Source organism: Zootoca vivipara, chromosome 10 (genome assembly GCF_965207765.1).
Source record: "Zootoca vivipara chromosome 10, rZooViv2.hap1.1, whole genome shotgun sequence".
In the NCBI taxonomy this organism is placed as follows: Eukaryota; Metazoa; Chordata; class Lepidosauria; order Squamata; family Lacertidae; genus Zootoca; species Zootoca vivipara.
In genome coordinates this window covers 23,329,369-23,354,491 of record NC_142593.1, presented here as the reverse complement: position 1 = coordinate 23,354,491, position 25,123 = coordinate 23,329,369, and the positions used below count along the sequence as shown (strand labels likewise).

The following is a 25,123-nucleotide window of genomic DNA, read 5'->3' as shown; positions in this document are numbered from 1 at the left end:
GAAAGATCTTGAATGGTTCACTAACATTTTCATTGTCTGAAAGGTGTTTTGCACAATTTCCCACAATTTATCTGGTTCTTAGGATGTGTGCTTTGAGGAACATCCCACACCACCCACAACTGACTTCTTTTTTTAAGGAGGCTATCCAGAGCTCAGATCAAAACAGTGAACTAAAGCATTTCCTCAGGTCTAATTTGCAACATGTACAGAATTCTGGAATACCGGGTGTTAGGGCTGCCCTACGTCCAGAATTCAGCCATCAGAAATAGTGGGAATTTCTGAAAATCGGTAAAATGTCTGGGGAAACTCGGGCATATGGCAACCCATGTCGGAACTGATTTTTTGGCGAATTCCTTTAAAAATGGTTTAATAACTTTTTTGGGAGATTTTGGAGATTTTGCAAAAAAGGCTCAACAACTCAACAGCTTTGCCAAATAACCCCCCCCCCAAAAAAAGCTCAGCAACTTTTGTGTCTGGATTTTTGAAATATAGCAACCCTACTTACTGCAAAATATACCCCCCCTCCAAAAAAGAAATAAAAGGGCTATCAGTACCCTGCCTACATGCTCATAACCTTGACATTTTCTTGGTTGGAGGAACAAGAGGAAGAGTGAGGTGTGACTATAGCCAGAGAATTCTTCTCAATCCAAATACATTTCATCATTGGTGTGGGTGAGGAAAGTGCTATCACCCTTCAGTAAACAGCAACGTGCAACTGGTGGTGTAGACAATCTGCTATGATTGTTGTTGTTGTTGTTGTTGTTGTTGTTGTTTTGTTGTTGTTGTTATGTACATAAAGAGAATTACACTATATACAAGCAACACATTAAAAAAGGGAAAAGGGAAAAGAAAGAAAGAGAGAAACTAAGTCAACATAACCTTCTTCGAATTAGGAATAATAATAATAAAAACATTAATAAGAATACATTCACTTCCAGAGAGCCAGTGTGGTATAGTGGTTGTGAGTGGTAGACTCGTAATCTGCGGAACCGGGTTCGTGTCCCCGCTCCTCCACATGCAGCTCCTGGGTGACCTTGGGCTAGTCACACTTCTCTGAAGTCTCTCAACCCCACCCACCTCACAGGGAGGAGGGGAAAGGAGATTGTTAGCCACTTTGAGACTCTTTCGGGTAATGATAAATCGGGATATCAAATCCAAACTCCTCCTCCTCCTCCTCCTCCTCCTCCTCCTCCTCCTCCTCCTCCTCCCCTTCTTCTTCTTCTTCTTCTTCTTCTTCTTCTTCTTCTTCTTCTTCTTCTTCTTCTTCTTCTTCTTCTTCTTCTTCGTTTAGCTTCTGTTCTAGTTACATTGGGTTGCTATTCTGTAATCTGCTATGTTTTCACCCAACAAAGCAGTGGAACAAAAGCTATAGAGCTACAGGTGTTATGAAAGGTCCTTCACCAGGGGATCACTTAGTTGTTGAGCTCCATCCCTTCCCATTTATCTGATTTTTAGGATTATCTTAAATTATATACCCATCTGAGTTGTTTCTCTTGGTTCTTATTCTCCTTTATCTTCCCTGTCATATAAATCCTATTCATAGCTGCCAAGTTATCCCTTTTTTTAAGGGATTTCCCCTTATGCTGAATAGGCTTCCTCGTGAGAAAAGGGAAAACTTGGCAGCTATGATCCTATTTCTTTTTTGGTTGTTTTCTATTCTTTGTATTCATCACACACTGATTTGGAGCCCTGATATTCTTCCATCTCATGCAGCTAACTGCTGTTTCAACCCAGTCCCTATACGGTAATTCCCTCCAAAACAAGAGGTTGCTGAGAAGAAAAGTTTGGTCGCATAATTTTATGCAAGCCATTAAAAACTCATAGCTTTAAAATCTGAACTGTTTTGCAGTGCTTCAAAAAGTTTATTTCAGGTCCAGGATTTTGAAAGAGTTCTGTCATAGAGCAGCTTTCACTGGGAACACTTCTTTGAATGACATTGTCATGCAGTCTGGGTGCATTGTTCCCACTATATGTTGGTGATATGGAGATTCCACACCTCCACCAATGGAACTACTTTATTCTTTGGAAGATAACTTCCTGATGCTTGCTGTCATATGATTGACTCCTTCTACTATAATAAATCACATTCTGGACCACCTTAATCTTTAATTTAAAGATGATATTGATGCAACTTCTGTTATTACTTTCCTATCATGCTGCACAGGTGTGTTTTCTGCACCCTGGTTTCCATTAGCAATATATATGCTAATGGGATACTGGTGGTGCTTTGGTCTAAACCACTGAGCCTCTTGGCTTGCCATCAGAAGGTTGGCGGTTCGAATCCCTGCAATAGGATGAGCTCCTGTTGCTCTGTCCCAGCTCCTGCCAACCTAGCAGTTTGAAAGCACGCCAGTGGAAGTAGATAAATAGGTACTGCTGCGGCGGGAAGGTCAACAGTGTTTCCATGCACTCTGATTTCCGTCACAGTGTCCTGTTGCACTAGAAGCGGTTTAGTCATGCTGGCCACATGATCCAGGTAGGTGTCTGTAGACAAATGCTGGCTCCGTTGGCCGAAAAAGCGAGATGACCACTGCAACCCCACAGTCACCTTTGACTGTTCTTAACCATCCAGGGGACCTTTACATTTTACCTTATATACTGTATATAGGCGTCTATTTCTGTTTTCTCTGCCATGTAATGCTCCTTCTATATTAGGTAAGCTGTTGAAAGTTAACATCCAGCTCTTTTCAAGTAACTATTATTTAAAAATGGAACATGGAGCAAGCCTTGAGGGCAAATTAAATCATCCAACAGCTTTCTCATTTTGAGATATTATTCACCTGTCAATTTCCTTTATACCAGTAAGGGCCAATTAAGGGCTCGGGTGGTAATTCTGTAAAATTTCTCCCCTTTCCCCCCCTTTTATAATACATGAAGGAATAAGAACATACTGTAGTTGTATAGCCTAGTAATGTTTACAGTGTGGTCGTTTTCTGGGTATACATTTGTCAAAGCCTATCTCAAATGCCGGCGTTTAGCTATCACTTTTCACTACTTACACATGTTACACCTTCTTAGGAAGGGCACTTTATTCTTCACTTTGTTCTGCTAAGCTAAAGCTATCATTATTCTTTATGTGGTTAAGTATGCACTCCTTTGTCCTCGGCTGTTGAAATTCCTTTCAAGCTGCTGACAGCCATCCTTCGAGGGATAATTGTAAAATGATATAGCTTAGTAGCACATAGACCTTCAGAATGTCATTGAAAAGTACAAATTAAGTGTGTGTGTGTATGAGAGATTCAATATGCTATGAAGTTGCATTCCAACAGAAACATTAGCCATTTTATCTCAAGCTGCTGAGCCTGCATTTGGCTTCCTTGTCCGCCGGGATTTGGCATGTTACGCCTTCTGCCCTCCATTGTCAACCTGGACTAATTGAAATGTTTACGAAAAGCTGAAATATTGCAGTTTAACAGCCCAATAATTCTTTAATGAGCCCTCCTGTTTTATTAATAAAATGATTTATAGAAATATTTAATCTCACTGATTTACTATTAGCATTAATGAGCCTAGTTATTAAGCACTTTATTTAGGAATGCCACAGAAAGAGGCCCTGTAAAACATGCCACATTTAGTACTAAGTCATTAGCAGGAGGATGGAATTAGTGCTTCAAGAAGGAAGTTTTCCGCTTCTGCTAATCTTCTGCCAGGAAAACATGGATGAAGAAATACCTATTGTGCTGTATGTCCAATCCTACGTTGGATCGGCAAGATGTGCATGTATGCTATCTTTAGAGGCTGTTAAGAATTTATGAAAATTAGGAGCAGCTTTCCCTCAAAACGCAATGCATTCATAACAGTGATGTATTAAAAGCTTAATAACAGGATCTGTGGTATGTACGGTATGTTAGCGGCAGCTATTTTGGTATGGACACTTGCTGTGTCCTTGGGCCACAATTTGAGCAGGGAATTAAGGGGGGCTCAGGATGCTGCAAGAGCTCATCTGAGTCTGGCCCAAAAACATATCCAAGGGATTCAGAGACCCTCCTCAAAATGGGAGACAGCTTGCCCGAGTCTTGAGTTTCTACTTTCCACCTGAATCAAAATCTTAAGTACTCAGAAGTGTCATCTCTTGCCTGGTTCACTTGCTTGCCTGTGTTTCCCTGAATATGTTGTTGTTGTTATTATTTCAATGCAGGATATATATAAAAAGATAAAGGACCCCTGACCGTTAAGTCCAGTCATGAATGACTCTGAGGTTGGGGCACTCATCTCACTTTACTGGCTGAGGGAGCTGACATTTGTCCGCAGACAGTTTTTCTGGGTCTAAGCTGCTTCTGGCGAAACCAGAGCAGCGCACAGAAACGTTGTTTACCTTCCCGCCGGAGCGGTACCTATTTATCTACTTGCACTGTGATGTGCTTTCAAACTCCTAGGTAGGCAGGAGCTGGGACCAAGCAACAGGAGCTCACCCCGTCGCGGGGATTCGAACCGCCAACCTTCTGATCGGCAAGCCCTACAGAACATCAATCAAAGCACTCTCCCATGTGTCCCTTCACTTTATCTGATCCCTTGGAGCAGCCCAGGAGCAGCTGAAGAAAAAAACAGGGAAATGAAGATTGTTTCATTAGAAATGTGATGTATTATGGGAGGGGCAATTGGAAGATGGAATATCATGAGAGAAAGTGGAAGGCAGTGGGAGCAGGAAGAGCTCTTGCTGTTCTGATTCTTTCTATTTCTAGTCAAAGGATGAGATAAAGAGAAGGGAAGAGATAACATTTGGAGAGGTGGCAGAGGTGACTTTGGAAGAGGATAGGACTTTGGTAGAGATCACAGCACTGATTTTGTTTTTAACTCAATTGCCTCAGTCTACATATTTTTTCAACTTTCCCCAATGTCTATGGCAACTACTGTATATACTGGGGGGGGGGGGACTAAAAATCCTTCATGGAAGCAAATCTAAATTTTTCCTGGAGAAACGCTGAAGTCGACAACATGAATATATTATGCAGATACATGCTGACTTTTTGCATACTTTTCAAAAACAACAAGAGACAAAGAGCTGTGCATGGGATTGAAGTCATGCCCCCCCAGAACTTGTTGGCGTTGCCCTGTCACCAGGATATGTCATTCCCTTTCAAAATCACCTTTACATTTTTAATGACTAAATGCTGTATTTTAATAAAAAATGAATAATGAGATTCTCATGACGCTGCATTCAGTTCCAAATTCTGTGCTTGTATGTAGTGACTGGAAAATTATAGAATACACACAGCGACGGATTTCATCTGAGAGACTGGTGTATAGCATCTTCCTTTAGGCTTCCAGTGCCTTCCAGTTGGATCAGTCTATCCTTCTTCATCTCCAGCTGCCCTGACATTTCCTTCTCAAGAGAAGCCATTCCTAATTTCCTTAAGGAGCCTTGGAGAACAACAGCCACAATGAATGCATGAAGTTGAATACACTTGTGGTATGCATTCCAAGGCTTTGTTCGCATGCAACGAGGCTCTTAAATTTTTACTAGCATGTTCTCTTGCAGTTTGTCAGTGAATATAAATAAAGTTGTTGAGGAAATAGAATAATTCATCCTTAAATGGTTGAAATGAGATGCCAAGATATTCAGCAACACATAATAGCATTTATCTCTGGTTGCCAGCTTGTAATGTTGATGCATGAATATGTCATAATAAAGCTCTAAAACTGGTATATTTACATAAAACTGTGGGTTTGCATGGCTTCAGGAATATATTTTGGAGTGGGTTCATTTCCCCCCTAATTTTGTTTATTCGTGCGCATATGTGTACGTATATACTCACACATGGTGTCACCACTAAATCTTTATTCTGTTTACACATCAGCATAAATGTATAAAGGAGCAATCTTCAGGTTTTAAATGGTTGCTCTGAAACCCTAGGGGCTGTTTTATGAAAAACATCTATTTTTCACCGTGTCAGAAGAAAACATCAATGAAAAAATCCAAACTTCTGATTTCAGTATTCTCTTCCTTTCAAGAATGAAAGGTTGATAGGGAGTTCATGACTGATGGTCAAGACCAAATTAATTCATATGTGTATTTCACTGATCCTTCTTTCAGAATAGAAGTATGACTCAGACCCCAACATGTTTTAGGGTCAAAAGTCAGTTGCATGAATACCAAGACCGTATGAACAGACATAAATATAACAATAAACCAAACCAAACCACCACAAACTGGCTAATGAATATAAAAGGGAATTTACTGGGATAATAACTGGACTAAAGATAGACTAAAGACCATTCAAACCAACAAAAACACATTACAATGCCATGTGCAGATCAATACTAGTTCTGCCAAAAAAACATGAAATGAATTGTATGCACAGTGAATGTTTTAAAGTCTGAATGAATGAACCATTCAACAAGTGGGTAATGTCCAAGCATTGAACAGCAACCTGATGCCAATAGAAAAATAAAGATTGTTCAAGATAGTTTGTAAAAACTGAACTAGATAGAAAATTCTTCAGTTGGTCTTAGGCTGCCACCACCCTGGTGAAGTTAACGCAGGTGGATAAAAGAAAGAGGCTGGATGAAATGTTCTTCAGTAGGTCTTATATAACTACCACGCAGGTGGGCAAAATGAAGGAAGACCTGTCCTCCGGATATGCAACAGGTTTCGCCACAAGCTTCATCAGTTCAAAAGGCTGCATGGTAAAAATAACACTCAAGTTACAATGTATATTAATACAAAGAAATTGTAAAGCACAAATAACATGCTGTACCTTACCCAGTCAGACAAAACCGTTTACACAAAATAAGAAAGTATTCACAGGCACAGCTAATGTTCAAACTTGCTTCAAGCATTAAATACATAGCAGGTGAGTGGAATCAGTCATTACATGATTACAAGGTTAAAGGTACAGTGACCAACTGAATAATTTTCTATCCAGTTCAGTTTTTACAAACTATCTTGAACATTCTTTATTTTTATATCGGCATCAGGTTGCTGTTCAATGCTTGGACATTACCCACTTGTTGAATGGTTCATTTATTCAGACTTTAAAACGTTCACTGTGCATAACATGTTTTTGTTTGTTTGAATAGTCTTTAGTCCAGTTATTATCCCAGTAAATTCCCTTTTATATTTATTAGCCAGTTTGTGTGGGTTTGTTTTGCTTTATTGCTATACTATTATCACCACTTTGATACTTTGTATACATTGTCCGTATGAACAGACAACCATTGACTTCAAAGAGAGTCACTAATATTTTTTTAGGCTGAGTTTGAATCGCATGCCACTGACTTAATAGATTAATATACGTACATTATTTAGAACAGCTTTTTAATTAACATGCCTATATTTGAAAATGAAAATGCTCTTTTGTTCCTATGTTTTAGGCCACGATTCTTTCCCATTTAGGATCAATCTCTTAAGTAATTTGTTTATCCTAAGATTTTTATACTTTAAAATTATAAAAAAAATATTGCTATTCAGAGCTCATTTTAAGGAACTTTTAAAATGCTTAGATTGTTCCATTGTTACCTTTTTATGAAGCATTTGCAAAACATATAAAATGCATAACAACAACAACAACAACAACAAAAACAATAGCTAGGGAAATCCTTTTTGCCTATACCATGAATGCCTATAATAATTATAGGAAAACCCATCCCAAACTTCTAGCTTCCAACCGGACTAAATCGATCTATATACTGAGCCAATGCCTCTCCAGAGCTCACCTTAGTGAAAGGAGCATTTAGAGAAATAAATTATATAGTATTGCAAATTATTGCTTTGTCTCACACCCATGCACTTTGTTAAATGCATCCTTTTACCTATATCGCTGTGATACTTTGGTCAGCTTCAAATGTGACCTACAAAAGGGGGAACAGGGCTGTCCTTAGCATATGCTCCGCCGGGGTGCAAATATCCGCCCAGCGCCCCCAAATTTAGTTTAGTCACCCCCAAATTAACTTTTATTGAGCTTGTTTTTTGGGGGGTGAACTCAAAGTTGTTGAGGTGTTTTTTTGGGGGGGGGATCACTCACCTGTAAGAACGACACAGCAGAAAAAAACTGTTTTTGTTTCCTGACGCTACTTAGTAACAGAGTGACAGAGGAGGGGGGGCAGGGGCTTTTGTTCCATTGCTTTTCACTGCCGCTGATCGAGAGGGACCGCTATACAGTAGGTATACGTTTGCTGCCCCTCCCAGAATTCGGCACCCGGGTGCCCAGCACCTCTTGCACCCCTGGGTAAAGACGGCTCTGAGGGGGAATATAGGAAGATCTCTCCTATTTGGGAGAGGGGAGACTTTGCGGACGGGATCTGCTTCCCGCGCTAAGCTGCTTCCCGCCCTAACCCTAAGCTATCCCTGCGCCAAGCCTCTGGCTGGCCAATAGGGCCGGCTGGGGGGCGGGGTTTACCTACATTTAAGGCGACACGGCAGCATTCAAATCCTCTTTCCGCTGCTGCATCCCGTCGGTCGGATGGCTGTTAGGCATCAAAATATGTATTTGTCCGGTGTGTTTGAGGACTGGTTGTGGCCATTATCCAACCCTCCTCTTGGTAAGCAAGAGGGTTAAAGGAATCTTTAGGGTTAAAGGAATCTGGCAGTCGTGGATCCTGTCCGATGCCCTGCTGGTAGCTAGGGCCATGGCACGACCCCCGGTGACATCAGAGGAAGCTTCCAGTTGTGTTTGCATCAACAGGCTCCTCCCACTGGCTGTTATCCTTATATGACTCCCCGTCGAGCAGGGTGGAGTCATGCTTGCTCGTGTGTCCAATGCCTAAGCCAATACCTCTCACTTGCTCTAAGCAATAAAGTTGTGGCCTTATTTTACCCATTAACCTAAATTCATGTGTCACTGTGTCTTTATTTCTCGCAGGGGGCGGGTCCTCGAACCGCAATATAGGAACAGGAAGCACAAATGTCTTCTGCTTCCCATGCTTTTTGGCAACATTTGAATAGAAACTCATATAGCCATCATACCACACACATAAAAAGCCCAATTGGGTAACATTACTTTATTTTTGGGTTAGAAAATGTAACCCTTTGTGATCAAAGGTCAGCCTTCCTGCTCCCATCCATATCATGTGTCTGGGCAAAATATATGTCCAGATGTTTGTAGTAGTAGTAATAATAATAATAATAATAATAATAATAATAATAATAATAATAATTTATTATTTATACCCCGCCCATCTGGCTGGGTTTCCCCAGCCACTCTGGGTGGCTTCCAACAGAAAAATGAAATAAAATAATCTATTAAACATTAAAAGCCTCCCTAAACAGGGCTGCCTTCAGATGCCTTCTAAAAATCTGGTAGCTGTTTTTCTCTTTGACATCTGATGGGAGGGCATTCTACAGGGCAGGCGCCACCACCAAGAAGGCCCTCTGCCTGGCTCCCTGCAACTTGGCTTCTCGCAACGAGGGAACCGCCAGAAGGCCCTCGGTACTGGACCTCAGTGTCTGGGCAGAATCGATGGGGGTGGAGATGCTCTAACATCTGAATGTCCTCATTTGCCCTTTTATGATCAATATCTTAACAATTGCAATTACTGGGTGAGATTCAATCACAAGATTGGACAATTGGAATGATTAGTGCAACAAAACTGCTTCCCCAAAGATTGGACTTTTTATGATAAGGAATGTGATGGGAATATGTACTGGAAAGAGTAGGATGACACTTGCTTCGAGACAACGACATCTAACCTCCCCCAAAACAAATCAGAATGGATGCTCAATAAAAAGATAATCTCGAAGCAGCCATAGTCTTGTTTTGTGACATTTTCTTTTTCTTTGTGCTACTAGCTGCGGTCAATGCTTGACTTCTCACAGAACCAAGGCACTTACTTTGCCCTGTTCTAGACTGTAATCTTCCCAAATAAGAGGCCACCTTTATGCAGTGCTTCCCCCCCCCCCAAAAAAAAATGTTTAGGGGTACTCTCAAGAAATTCACCATTTTATAGTTCAAATTGGGGAAAATAAATACATTAAATGGACAAAGGTACAAAGATTCACAACATGTTCAGGGGTATGCGTACCCCTGCATCCCCCCAGAAAAAAGCACTGCCTTTATGAATTACCTGACAATCACAAAACCTATTAACATATTGTGCAATATTTCATTTTGAAATGCAGATTATACAATACTGAATTTCTTTTAGCATTCTTGTATGGTTTTCATAGTTATTGATTTTCAGTCTAAAAGCATGATGTTCATTCTAGCTTTCTGAGATTCACACATGCTGCTTGAAACTTATGCCTAAGTCATATGTTTCCCTGAAGGAGAAACATACACTAGAGAGCTATTTTAAAATACATTCCCTCCAGAGACTGTCTGTTTTTTTTTGTTTGATTAGCATTTTGGGTTTTATTTTTTTACTGAGATCTTTACAAATATTGGGATTTCAGCTTGAAAATAGGACTGTGCAGAAAGTTCCATTCCCTAAATTCTCTGTGGGGCCAAAAACATCTACAAACAAACATTTCAGCACACACAAAAAAAACATTACTTACTCAAGTATTTTTCCCTCCAGAGATTTTAGCACTCAAACACAGTTCATTTTCTCAGCAGGAAATCTGGGCTGCTGGCTACCTGCTTGTTTCACATAAGCTATCCTCATGAGATACCAATAATGACATCAGATATAAACTCTTGCACTCCATCGTACACTGCCGCTACCTTGACGGGTAGAAATACTGAGGATTTAATTTTAGACTGCATGTTCACCCTTCATAAGAGAGTTATTTTAATTGCCACAGTTAAGAGATGGACATTATGTATGCTGTCATATCTATATTTTTAAGCAAGCACAACTTTTGGGGGACAAATTCTTAGGACATTTTAATGTGCTCCAGTCCAGTGATTGGCTGTAATCTCACTTAGTCCCTTGCTAGCATTGAAACCTGGTATGAAAAGCATGTGCTGAAGAACAGAACCCATTATGCTGTGCAACTTTGAACATGGGAACGGTCATATATGTTTATAGTCTTTTGAATGCAAGCATCATAACATTTTACAGCTGTGAAAAGTTGTGTGTGGAAGCATCCAGGAGCATGGATTAAAACAGAGAAACTCCACCCAGAATGGCTTGAAATCCATAAGGACTGATTGCATTGCTGTGGAAATCCTGTGTGTCTGAAACTTGGTTTGAAATAGTACTCCTTCTGCATGTTTACAAATCACAGTTTCAGAATCACATTGCACTGCCCCTTTCCTGCTACTAATTTTGATAGCAGAACCATGAAATAAGAGTGAAAACACATAGACTGGGTTGAATTAGGGCCACATTTGTTATGACAACCTTCTGCAGTGAACCATACTAGTTAAGTTTTCAGCTGTTGAGAAGCCAAATGCACTGTCCTGGGCAAGAAATATGGCTTGGTTGTGACATCTTTTAGCTGGGCTACATTGTAGGATCCCCAAGCACCTTATTAAGAGAAACGCCCAGTAAAATGCTAATGAAATTGTATGAGAACTTTTTTAAAAAATAAATAAATTAACATGACATATTGATGTGGAAATGTGAGAATGGAATTTAAGATTGGAAAGTGAGCAATTGACAGGAATTGAAATTGACAATTTCACCATCCTCAATCCCCAACCCCTCTCCAAACTCCCTTTTGGCCAAAGTGTAATGACACAAGACATTAGCTGTCTGATCATTCCAATAAGGGTGTAAAACTAGGACTTTCCGCTTCAGCAGGTCTAAATAAACTACTCTCTAGTGCAACAAAGAACATAGCTGCCAAGTCTCCCACTGAAAAATGCGGGATCAGCAGCGGCGCGGCACTGGAAGTCGCTTCTATGTATGTCTGGACATGCGTAGAAGCAACTTCCGGTGCTAGCGCTGCCCGATTTCCGGTGCCCAGACATGGGCAGAGTGACATCCGAAATGGAGCCTCCCTGGCAGGTAGGAAATCTGGGAGATTTCCAGGATTTTTTTTCTATTCGGGATAACAGCGGGAAACGCATTAAAATCTGGGGGTTTCCTGTGAAAAACGGGAGACTTGGCAGCTATGACAAAGAAACATGAGGAAGCTGCTAGATTTGACCAAATCGAGATAAGGATCTCATGTCTTGTCATGGTGGCCCAACACCTGCATGGTGACCTCTTGGGTTCTTATCATCACAGCCCTTTGAGGTTTTCTACACTCAAGTGGTATATACATTTTATTAAATAAATAAATGTCAAAGGTGGCTTGAGGAGGGTGGATCTTTCCATCCCGTAAGGGCATTAAATATGTCCCAAGCACATTCTTATCCCACTAATAAAGGATTAGCAGATTATCAAAATCTACCTGGTCTTAGTCTGAAAGGTCTGAAACCAAAATTGTTTATTTGCCTTAAAATAGGTCAGTCTTCACTTAATTGTCGGAAGTTGTATGGGCTTCCATCATGTATGTGAATTTTTTAACCTTATAAAATCACAGTGCTTGCTGTAATTTTAAAACAAACTGGATTATGAATGGATCTCCTCTAGTCTACTGAGAATTAGACCAGCTTTATTTTTCTCCATAATGCAAAACTTTGAGGCTTAGGTTTGTTTTGTTTTGCTGTATGTGGTTTCCCTTTGAGAGCAATTAGGTATTTTCTAAAACATGACTTCCAGAACTAGATAGAATGACATAGGTATAAACAGGTTTCCATTCAACAATTATGTTTCTTTAAATTCCCCTGTAACTCTGTGTTTTTTTAAAAGCCATTATTATTTGTTCTCTCTTTTCCTCTTTTCTGAAATGTCAAAAGTGTAATGCTACAAGCCATAATAGACATTTCCCTCTCTACAGTTCACACACACACACACACACACACACACACACACACACACACACACACATAATTTCTCTGAAATGGCCATTGCTCTGTGCCATCTTTCCTTTGTTATTTACACAATTCTTAATTAACTCACATTATAGCTATACCAATTTGCATTTGTCATTAGCTTCCCAAGTACCTAAATTAACCAAGGCTTGGGTTAGTTGATCGCATTAGTCTCTACATTCTTGAGCATATTTCTTGTTCCAGTCAGATGCTGAAGCAGAGTCGTTTCAAATTCAGCAGCAGTTGCTTATTACTTACTGGCTCCACTGCTTATCATTTGCTATCTGCAGATGAGTCTATAACTGGTTACTGAGTGATAGGGCTGATCTGTTTATTCATTTCCTGCAAAATAATGCAATCATGTAACTTACAATACAACATATGCAGGAGGAGCTGAATTAATTCTGTGCTGGGAGAATTCTCCTAAATGGTTCTGTTGTTTTCACTTAGTATGATAATATTTTTAAGGGCCCAAGACTGTGAATCAATGGAGGATGCCTATGTCTTTAGCTCAAGCCCTGTTGCACTGAATGCATTCTGTACAGCTTTCCCTATTAGAACAGCCTGTTGAATCAGGCCAGTGTCCCAATCTATCCCTGTATTTTGTTTTCATGGTGCCCAACCAGCTGCCTATGGGAAGCCTGCAAACAGGACCTGAGCATAGCTGCCAAGTCTCCCGTTTTTCACGGGACCCCCCCATATTTTAAACCGTTTCCCACTGGCAGCCCGGATTGGAAAAAATCCCGTAAATCCCCCGGATTTCCTACCTGCCAGGGAGGCTCCATTTTGGGTCCTGGCGCCGCCCGGTTTCCGGTGCCCACACATGGGTTGTGCGCCACTGGAAGTTGCTTCTACGCATGCCCAGACATGCGTAGAAGTGAGTTTGCTTCTATGCATGCCCAGACATGCGTAGAAGCGACTTCCGGTGCCGCGCCAGCCGCTGCTGATCCTGCATTTTTCAGCGGGAGACTGGGCAGCTATGGACCTGAGTGCAACAACACACTTCCCTCCTGTAGTTTCCAGAAACATCTTGCCCCTGGCAGTGGTAGAACGTAGCTTTCATTTTGCTTTTGCATTCTCGTTGCAAAAAAAAGAACAAAACTATTTACACGCCAGTGACTAAAACAAAAAGTGACAGTTTTATGACTACTTTCTTGATGAAACTTAACTTTCATATAAGTGAGGGCCTTATATAAATTTTAGAACTTAATTCTCAGACCAGTAAGTCATAAAATCTGGAGGGAAAAGGGTATCTTAGTTTCTGTTAAAATGTGCAAACCACACTTATTAAAATAAAAATGATTGGATTTTGTCTAGGGCCAAAAAAATTCATATTTAGGTTAAGTCTCCTGTGGGAAGGTCTAACTTCCACATTTCCTATTTGTGGGGATTTTCAAGCTCAATTTACTTACCCATTCAGTATGAAGAAGGAATTGTCACCACAGTCCTTTCGTTACATAATGAAATGCTATCTCTTCAGTACAGAAATGCTTCTTCAAATTAGATGTCAGAGTGTGGGGTTTATTCCAGTAGTTTGAACAAGTATTTAGGGGGGCATTAATATGTTTTCAATGAACAAACATTTCTGTGAGCTTATTTTCTTCATCATTTTATTTTATCCAAGAAAAGGAAATGTTCGGACAACAGCTAGTAGCTATCACTGGAAATTCTGAAATACTGTATGCCATTTATTAGATTTTAAATTCTGAAGAAAACTGAGTTATCTTGTTTTCACACAGGAGGTCAAATTATATTTCATGTTCACACTTTGTCCTGGCTGGCCAATCTCTTCCAGTCATTGCTTCCATCTCCTGCAGTGACAAATATTGAAATAATGTTGCATTAATTTTCTAGCCACTGTGTTAAAAGAAACAGAAGCAGAAGCAGGTATCTTGAATGTTGACCAAATGGTCAACTTCCCAGACATGGTCACCCTTTGTTCCAGCAGGACATTTCCTATTCCTTGTTTTCCCCTTTAAACTCCAGTTTGTCCTTTCCTATCAAGAAATCTCTAGCTCTGTGCTGGAGGGAATTGTAAAATGACATTTCCTTTCCCTGAGTCAGCTCACTAGAGACTTCAAAAACCCATTTGGGTTGTTACACAGCTCTCTTTCCGCTATAGTTGGTGTCCAAGGGTAGGATGAAAAGCAGGTATTGGTGAAAAAAGCATGGGAAAGCAGAGCATTTTGTTTTTTAACAATTGTGATCATGAAAACAAGACCAAATGTCTCATACACAATTGGCCATCGAAAAGGGGTTAGGGGTTTACAGGTCATAAACATGTACTGGGTCTGGCTTTTTGTCCCAGATTTAAAGCTGAAATACACATGTAATGGTCTCCAAAGAGGAATTGACAATGCATTTTTTAATAGTACAAGTGTGAAGGGGAAACTATCAATATACTAGGAATGTAAAAGAACTCGTAATGCACTCAAGTTAAATGGAGGTTGATTCATGACTTGCCCTTCCACACTATGCACAAATAAGTTGGATCAGCCTAAACCACTGTTGGCTTACTTGGTCTTTCAGATAAATGCCTTGCTGAGGTAAATTATTGCTATGTCATTCAAAAGGCCAAAGAAAACCATAACAGGGTTAAACTAATTAGACCGTGGTAAGAAGTTAAATATAATACTGAAACGTACTATTCATCTTCAGAAGGTCAGAATGTACAATGCTTATTTTGAAAAACAATATAAGAAGACTCCATAGATACAAGGAATTATGCAGAATAATATGTATGAGAATATAGTTCATGAAATTAAGAAGACTGTGGAGGAAATTGTCTGACATTGTCATCGTAAGAGACTCATTTGTTGATGTTGAGATGAGTGGGAGAGAGTGAAATGCAGTTTTTGCATGTCTCTAGAGGGGGAAAGCTAAACTGTGGTATATTCCCTCGTTATCATTTGAATTTCAAATAGGGTTGCCGGACTCAATAGAGGACAGGACTTCTGTGCCTTTAATTGCCCTGCTCTCTTTTGAGTCTGGAAACCTTAAAGAGAAACCAGCAGACCCTTTGTTTAATTTCCAAGCAAAGGGTCTGCTGGTTTCTCTTTAAGGTTTCCAGACTCAAAAGAGAGCAGGGCAATTAAAGGCACAGAAGTCCTGTCCTCTATTGAGTCTGGCAACCCTAATTTCAAAGCACCATATACTATACAGCAGACATCCCCAAACTTCGGCCCTCCGGATGTTTTGGGCTACAGTTCCCATCTTCCACTGGTCCTGTTAGCTAGGAATCAAGGGAGTTGTAGGCCAAAACATCTGGATGGCCGCAGTTTGGGGATGCCTGCTATACAGCAAACAAAATGAGACACATATTCAACATGCCTATGTTGAGTCTAATTGCATTGGCCTCTCACCTACGCAGACACTGCCTTCTCAACATGCCATGATCAAAATCACTGACACAGAGTGATATTTAACATTGGCCATACTCTGAGAAGACCTATTGAAATCAATTTAAGTCCAACTGATTTTAATGGGTCTACTCTCAGTATCACTGTTATTGGATATCACCCACAGTTATTATGCTACTTTCTGTTGGCTTTTTAAAAAATCTGAATCTCCATGTTGGAAGATTCAGGACAGTTAAAAGAAAAGTCTTCATGCTGCACATAGTTAAACTATGGAAATCAATCGCATAAATAGCAGTGATGGCCTGATCCAGCAGGCTCTTTTTACACACACACACACACACACACACACACACACACACACACACACACAAACACTACAGCTCTGAGTGATGAGTTTAGTAGATGGAAGTCTTCCTCTCAGTTTTGCATCATATAGGAGTATCAATTTATATCTTTCCAAAGTATTCTTATATCAGTACATAGCTGCCAAGTTCTCCCTTTTTTTAAGGGAAATTCCCTTATGCTGAATAGGCTTCCTCGCGAGAAAAGGGAAAACTTGGCAGCTATGTATCAGTACCATCTGATTGCTCTGAAGGGGTCTGAGTTTGAACAGAAAAAAAGGTTAATGGGGTGAGAATAACAACTTTAAAAGTCCTTTAATAGTCAGCTGCTGCCAGCTACGTCTATTGTTAGGGAAGTTACAAGTAAAGGACTAAATTGGCCAGGAACATGCTGCAGGAACCCCTTCAGGGTGAAAACCATTATGCTGAGAAGCTTCATCAGAAACAGTTTAAGAAGATAAACGGTACCTGTCAAATATCTCTTTCCTCAAAACAGGCACAACTTTTGTCAGTGGGAGGAAGACCCTGTTCAGGTTTCTACTGGGCTCAGAGAAGTGTCCAGAATATGTTTGGGTGTTGTGCAGTGAACAAAACAAAAACAGGATCCCTGTTCCTCATGCAATTGTAACAACAACAAAACAACAACAACAAACATAGATGCACAGCTGCATGTTATGCACAGAATAAAGTTTCATTAAAAATGCCATCATCTCTAGGATAATAGCTGCCAAGTCTCCCGTTTTTCACGGGAAACCCCCATATTTTAAACAGTTTCCCGCTGGCAGCCCGGATTGGAAAAAATCCCGTAAATCCCCCGGATTTCCTACCTTCCAGGGAGGCTCCATTTTGGGTTCTGGCGCTGCCCGATTTCCGGTGCCCATACATGGGTAGCGCGGCACTGGAGGTTGCTTCTATGCATGTCTGGACATGCGTAGAAGTGACTTCCGGTGCCACTCTGCCCATGCCTGGGCACCAGAAATCGGGCAGAGCAGCACCTCATTCATGAGCTGATTCAATGTGTGAACAATACAGTGGTACCTCTACTTATGAAAGACTCGACTTACGAATGTTTCTACTTACGAATGGAGCTCCGTCCGCCATCCTGGATACTGTTTAGATAGGATTTTTTTCTACTTACGAATTTTTAGATAGGGTTGCTTCAACTTACGAATTTTTTCTCCCAATGCATTCCTATGGGATTCGACTTACAATTTTTTTTCGACTTACGAATGTGCATTCGGAACGCATTAAATTCCTAAGTAGAGGTACCACTGTAATTTCTGAGCAGGGCTTATAACTGAGGGCAAAGCATGTACACATATTCCTTTATAATCCATAGATTAGCTTCCCAACATCCACTCTTACAACCTCTCTCATGTTACTTTAGTCATGCTTTTAAAAATAAATAAAATAAATAATTCTAATTCTCAATTTACATTAAGCAAAAACAAAAGAATCAATCCTACTTCTGTGATAACTGACACATTAGAATGAGAAGTATTTTTTTTTCGATCGTCTCCAGGCCCACTTGAGACTCACATTCATTTTTCTTTCTACATTTGCTGGTTATTAAGTCTCTGCTTTGGCCCAGAGGAAGCACAATTCCAAGGAAAATATCTCTAATTTGGTGATATTCAAACTGGCTCGAAATCAAGGCAACCTAGGTCCAAAATGGTCCAAGGACATGTTCTGAGGCTTTGGAACAACCTCAGAGCCTTGGAAATATGTTTTTACTTTTCTGGGCAATTGGATACATTTTTGGATCTCCCCAAAACATCTGCAAACTCTGCATAAATGAAAAACACTAGACAGAGAGAAGGGGGCGCCAGAGGAGGGTGTGTTCCAGCTTCCAGCCAGACAATAGGAATGGCTTTATCATGCCTCTCCTTTTTACTTCTAATCACAAGTGCTTTTGGGTGAATCGTAGAAGTAAAGTTTATATTTACTCATATATATCATTTTAAAGACCTGCAGAATAACAGCCTGTTAAATAAGTGCTAGGCAGGTGAAGTGATCCCATGAGTCTGCTGGCAGCTTCCCTCAAAACCTCTGGGCATGAGAGAAACCACATTCTGTGACTTATCAGCCAAGAATTCAGATTAGTCTGCTCACCTTATTTGGTGAGGCACCATTGCGGCCTGGCATCCCCCCCCCCCCAATTATTATCCTGAGTGACCCTCCCGAGTGGAACTTCCTGGCTGGCAAAGTGGCCTGCGATCTTGCTTCGCTGGCCGGGTTTTGGATTACGCCTGCCCAACGATGAATGGGCCTTAGTGGTAGGCACCTCCCTGTGGTTCCTGCCTGGGCATTTGGACAGAAGCAACTCCTCCTGGATCCCTTTAATGGGATACTCATTTTTCGGAGGCACAGGCAGAGTCTGCAACCTCCCTCCGGCCAAGACTAAGGCTCACCCAATGCCTAAACTGCCAAAGATGTGTCAATGGCAATGAGCTAAGCAAGAACCACAAGTCGTAAGCCAGTTTGCTTGGTGGGGAAAATTTCTGGCCAGCCCCCAATTTTTGCTCATCTGTCTCTATTGTACTGATTCACATCGCTTTTCATTGTTAACACCAATTATAGGTATTTCCCCTTTCAGCTGACATTTGTATGGCTCAAACTTCTGTAGAGTAGGTCTCAAAGCTTTGTTCAACACCCAAATGGGCATTGCTGGGCCATTATATACTACAGGAAAGTTGGAAAACATGAACATTAGTCAGTACAGCTGTACTCTTCAAGTGAAAAGAAGAAGAAGCAAATAGCTCTTGTGAGAGGCTGCTTGAATGCATTGGGGTTTTTTTGTTTGTTCAAAAACTCCTGTTACGTTTGCAGCTATCACTGCCGAGTGCCACTTCATTGTAACATTTGTCAACACGATTGGGCAGGCACATACAGTGGTGCCTCGCTAGACGAATTTAATTCGTTCCACGGATCTTTTCTTATAATGGAAAATTCGTCTAGCAAATCCCATAGGAATGCATTGAATTTTTTTTTGAATTTTTTTTTGCCCATAGGAACGCATTAATTGAATTTCAATGCATTCCTATGAGAAACTGCGATTCGCTAGACGAATTTTTCATAAAACGAATTCGTCTAGCGAGGCAACCTCCGCTCAAAAAATCCTTTCGTTAAGCGGGAATTTTGTTAAGCAGGGCATTTGTTAAGTGAGGCACCACTGTACATGACTGAGAACTAGTTGAAACTTGCCTGTGTACAGAGGAAATGACTGTGCAATCCATTCCTAAGATTTCACTTATAAAGTACATTGTTCCTCTTCCATTTTATCTTCACAACTCTGTAAAGCTGACTAGGCTTAGAGGTCCAAGGTCATCCACTGAGCTTCATCTACCTCTCTTTTAAATCAGAACCAGTGAAGGCGGTGAAGGTCCTGTGTGAGTGTCTGGAGGCGGTTGGCGGATGGATGACGGCTAACAGATTGAGGTTGAATCCTGACAAGACGGAAGTACTGTTCTTGGAGGACAGGGGACGGGCTGGTATGGAGGACTCCCTGATCCTGAATGGGGTAACTGTGCCCCTGAAGGACCAGGTGTGCAGCCTGGGAGTCATTCTGGACTCACAGCTGTCCATGGAGGTGCAGGTCAATTCTGTGTCCAGGGCAGCTGTCTACCAGCTCCATCTGGTACACAGGCTGAGACCCTACCTGCCCGCAGACTGTCTTCCCAGAGTGGTGCATGCTCTAGTTATCTCCTGCTTGGACTACTGCATTGCAATGCGCTCTATGCAGGGCTACCTTTGAAGGTGACTTGGAAACTGCACTTAATCCAGAATGCTGCAGCTAGACTGGTGACTGGGAGTGGCCACTGAGACCATATAACACCAGTCCTGAAAGATCTTCATTGGCTCCCAGTACATTTCCGAGCACAATTCAAAGTGTTGGTGCTGACCTTTAAAGCCCTAAACGGCCTTGATCCTGTATACCTGAATGAGTGTCTCCACCTCCATCGTCCAGCCTGGACACTGAGGTCCAGTGCCGAGGGCCTACTGGCGGTTTCCTCGCTGCAAGAAGTGAGGTTACAGGGAACCAGGCAGAGGGCCTTCTCGGTAGTGGCACCTGCCCTGTGGAATACCCTCCCAGTAGATGTCAAGGCAATAAACAACTATTTTACTTTTAAAAGACAACTGAAGGCAGCCCTGTTTAGGGAAGCTTTTAATGTTTTAATGTTTAATGATTTTAATGTTTGATGCTGTATTGTTTTTAATATTCTGTTGGAAGCCGCCCAGAGTGGCTGGGGAAACCCAGCCAGATGAGCGGGGTATAAATAAATTGTTGTTGTTGTTGTTGTTGTTGTTGTTGTTGTTGTTGTTGTTGTTGTTGTTGTTGTTGCTGTTGTTCATGGACAAGTGGAGAGTCAAATTTGAGCTATGCACAATTGGCTTCTTGAAATTATTCATGCAGCTTGTGGACAGAGAAATTGTAACAACCATCTCACCAAATTTATCCAGGGCAAGGAGAAATTCTTCAACAGTTTCTCAGGCATGGGGCTCACTGTTAGCAATGGCAAGACTACACTACTTCTTTTTTTAATGTTCCTAGTAACAGCAACAGCTATTGTGTTGGCAGCCTGACCACCATTTTAACTCCTCCTTTTCCGCAAAAGCTCTGGAGTTATCATATTTCTGAGACATTTTGTATATGTGTGTATGTGGGAGAGTGCAGTTGTCACCAACATAGTGGAGAATATTCAGAGAAAGGTCTTTAAGTGTTTTTTTGTCTATGGGGATGGTAAGAAAAAGAAAATTATCAGAAATCTTATCAGAAAAACATAAAATTTTGGCACAAAATGTTGTAGCACACAGGTTTCACTAGGGACTGTCACAAAAAAATGGACTGGGTGCCATTTTATATTCTTGTTACAGTCTTTGTCATGAGTTTTCACAGTTCTTCAGATGTCCTTTGTCTATGGGGCTGTAAGAAAAAGAAATATCTTAGAAATCTTATAAGAAAAAACACAGAATTTTGGATCAACTCTAATTCATTCCCAAGTGGTGCAGTTGTTGCAATCTATGTGGAGTACTGTAATTGCACATGTGTATTAGTATCACTCATTTTATAACACTATGGAGTCAAATGCACATCTAACATCACACTTGTCACAATAATGGAGTAGGGTGGGGGTTTTATGTTCTTGTTTCCTCAGAATCCTATGTCTTCTGAAGTAGTAAATGTCGTGTTACTCTGGTTTCACTTTATAGTCTTGGGGACTGTCACAAAAAATGGATTGGGTGCCATTTTCTATTCTTGTTACAGTCTTTGTCATGAGTTCTCACAGCTCTTTAATGCTTGATATGTTCTCATTTTCATTACATATTCTCATTCCCATAACAAAGATTATAATGAGAGAAGAAAATGTCATAAAATTAATCCATTCTCATAACAGACTGTAATGAGGACAGAAAATGGACCAAAATTAATCCTTTCTCTTAACAATCTGAAGATTGTAATGGGAACACAAAATGGCATGAAATTTATCCTTCTTCTGACAATTTTAAAATTGTAGCCAGGCAAAAAAGAGAGTGAGAGCGAGCGAGCGAGCGAGAGAGAGAATAGGAGATTAACTGGCCTTCAGGACAAAGACTGACTAGAATGAAAAGAAAGAAAGAATTATGCTATAGTAATATATTATCGCGACACATTCTACAAATGTGATACTATGGTTAAACTATGAATATAAGTGGAAATGATTACTCATGCTGGAGTGCCACAAGGCATCTGTATCGCTGTTGTTGTTGTTGTTGTTGTTGTTGTTGTTGTTGTTGTTGCTGCTGCTGCTGCTGCTGCTGCTGCTGCTGTTACGACTATTAGATTGTTTCTTATCCCATCTTTCTACTAATGTACACAATATCTTAACTAAGCCGAATCTCTATTGAAATTGCTTTTAGGTATTTTATTTATTTTAAAATATTTTTTATTGGATTTTACATAGAAAAAGGAAAAAACAAGAAAAAAGCGAAAAAAGTTTAAAAAGAAGATACAAAAACTTTAAGAAAAAACTAATACAGAGATCTAGAACAATATCATCACGTCTTGTTTAGGTGTTTTAACTGTATTATCATTTTGTGTGGGTTTTTTTTTATCACCCTTGGCTCCTTTGGGAGGAAGGATGGAACACACACACACACACACACACACACACACACACACGTAGATGCCACGGTATCTAGCCATATTTTTTTATGAATTTATTTATCTCTAGGTATTTATTGGCTGCCCCATTTCAAATAGTACTTAGGGTGACTTATACCATAGATGATTGGCCCTCCTGGCCAGAGTCTGAAATGAAATGTCATTACTTAGGGCCAGATTCAACTAGCAGAAGCCAGTGCAAGCACTCCTGCTAGCACAACATGGAGAGCCCCTAGACCAGCAATCGGGAAGAGGAGAAGAGGGATTGTTTCATTGGCCACATGGAATTGCTTGTGCCAATGGAATTATCTCCTTAGCACTCTGTTGAATTCCACCCACAGTTGCTAGCCTCATTCTGGGAAATCCCCCAGTTTAACTGTGATAAGACAAATACACCCCTCTGAATGCACTGAGACCGTTCCATCAAAGCCTAAGGATTTCAGCAGGTAATGCAAGAAATTGGTGAGGATTTCTTCTTAGATTCATCAGAGGCTGTAGAGGGGGAAAAACCTATGAGAAAGGCATTAGCTTACTTTGAAGAGTGTTGTCCATGGTTTTTGAACATCAAGTAGTTATGGTTAGAGCTCCTTGAAAGACAGAGATGAAGAGCTACTTGGGCTCCAAGCCATTCAGTTTGGGACCACTTTACTGGGGGATAGGGGTTACCTCTTTTTCCTGTGGCATTTGCCCAATGACAATACCCCCACCCCACCCCCCCAAAAATCTGTTATTTCTGCTGCAGTGGCAGCACATACCAAATAAAGATTGTCTGGGACAAGAGAAGGCCCTTTGATTATATAAGACAGAATTCCTAAGACATGGTCCAGACAATGCTGAAGCTGGCAAAATAGTGAACATCCCCCAAACCCGCAGGACTTACTGCAAGAAGTGTCGGAAGCGCCAGTCCCACAAAGTAACTCAGTACAAGAAGAGCAAGGAATCTTTGTATGCTCAGGGAAAGCGGTGATACAATCGCAAGCAGAGTAGCTATGGGTGGCCAAACAAAGCCCATCTTCCACAAAAAGGCAAAGACCACAAGGAAGATTGTGCTGAGACTGGAATGTGTGGAGCCCAACTGCAGGTCAAAGAGGATGCTGGCCATTAAGAGGTGCAAGCACTTCGAGTTGGGAGGAGACAAGGAGAGAAAGGGCCAGGTTATCCAGTTCTAGGCTGCTGTGGAACCCATTGTTTCTTGGTGTATGAAACTTTATAAAAGTCTTATTGGATCAAAAAAAATGTTCCTAAGACATTAACCCTTTAATTATACATCTTCAAAGAGCTTTGAAGGAACTTCGTTGGTACTGGTCTCCATCAGGAATGTCAAAGAAATTTGATTTGGTTTGCATTTAAAGGTGACTTTACCTAATTCACACCTTCTGAAACAGTGCATGAACACTCAGATATCCTTTGAAATTCACACTTTTCTGAATTTTGCAATATAATTATATACAATCCATATGCATATATGAAGGTGGATTGTGCATATCGATGCATACACTACTGAAAACAACATACAAAATGGATTATATTATATAAGCTTGGAGATCAAAATGTGCTTTTAGCAGACACACCACAACAGGTTTTTTATTTAAATGCCTATATCTCAAAGGCATCTTACTTCGGAGGTCCTGCTTCCATTTGGGGTGCTTTGGAGAGATCCCACTTCACAAGCACCAAACTTTTCTGAAGTGGCCCATTTCATTTTGTTCTTTGCCCAAATCCCGAGCAAATCCCCCAAATCTGATATTTTTCTTGAGCTGAGAACTGTGCTGGAACATTTGGGCAGTGTAAGAGAAAGATTAACTTCTTCTTACCTCAGGATCAGCCCTTTAGTATTCAGATACATTAGAGGTGACATGTCAAGTGATGCAGTGCCAAATGTATACAAGAGGAAAGATTCAAAAGGTCAAAACTTCTTTTCACCTGCAAATGTTACAATTAGTTCTGATCATACTTAGCAAGTAAAATGAGGATGGCACGGAACACAACTTGTACCTTTGCCAGTTTGGGTGATATAGAGCAATTAGCAATTAGTTGGCCTTTCTCACCAATAGGTCTTTTTCTTCTATTGATGGAAATGTCATGCAACTAATTTTTTCCAGCATAATATACCTGAAAGGGTTTCTCTTTTCTCTCTCTTAAAAAAAAATAAAAATAATAACTCAAGGACTGCAGCAAAAGGTATAGCTGGTAATTTCAGATCAATCTATGAACTTCAATCTTCCTCACAGCAGCAGTTCATGGTGATATATACCTCTATACAAACAGAGACCCTGTCCTATTCCAGTTCAAGTGGTTTCTAGAACTACTGTCTGCTCAGGGTAGGGCATGAAATAAAGCTTACAAGTGGCATCTCTTCCTTGGTTTGTTTGCAAAAAAAGAAACCCCTTTCTCCAGACTGCACATGAGCAGTTCCATTCAACAATCAAAGCAGAAAGCCTTCCAGGAAGTCTATTGGTCATTTTGGTGCTCATAGGGCCAGAGTTCAGTACTAGAGTTGCCATTCTGCATCTCCAGATAGGGCTGTGAATATTCCCT

The 25,123-nt window shown here is 40.7% G+C and overlaps 1 pseudogene; it reads left to right on the top strand.

Moving 5' to 3' along the window:
• The first annotated feature begins 16,831 nt into the window (after positions 1–16,831).
• On the top strand, positions 16,832–23,768 carry LOC118076981 (large ribosomal subunit protein eL42-like; annotated as a pseudogene).
• The last annotated feature ends 1,355 nt before the right edge of the window (positions 23,769–25,123 follow it).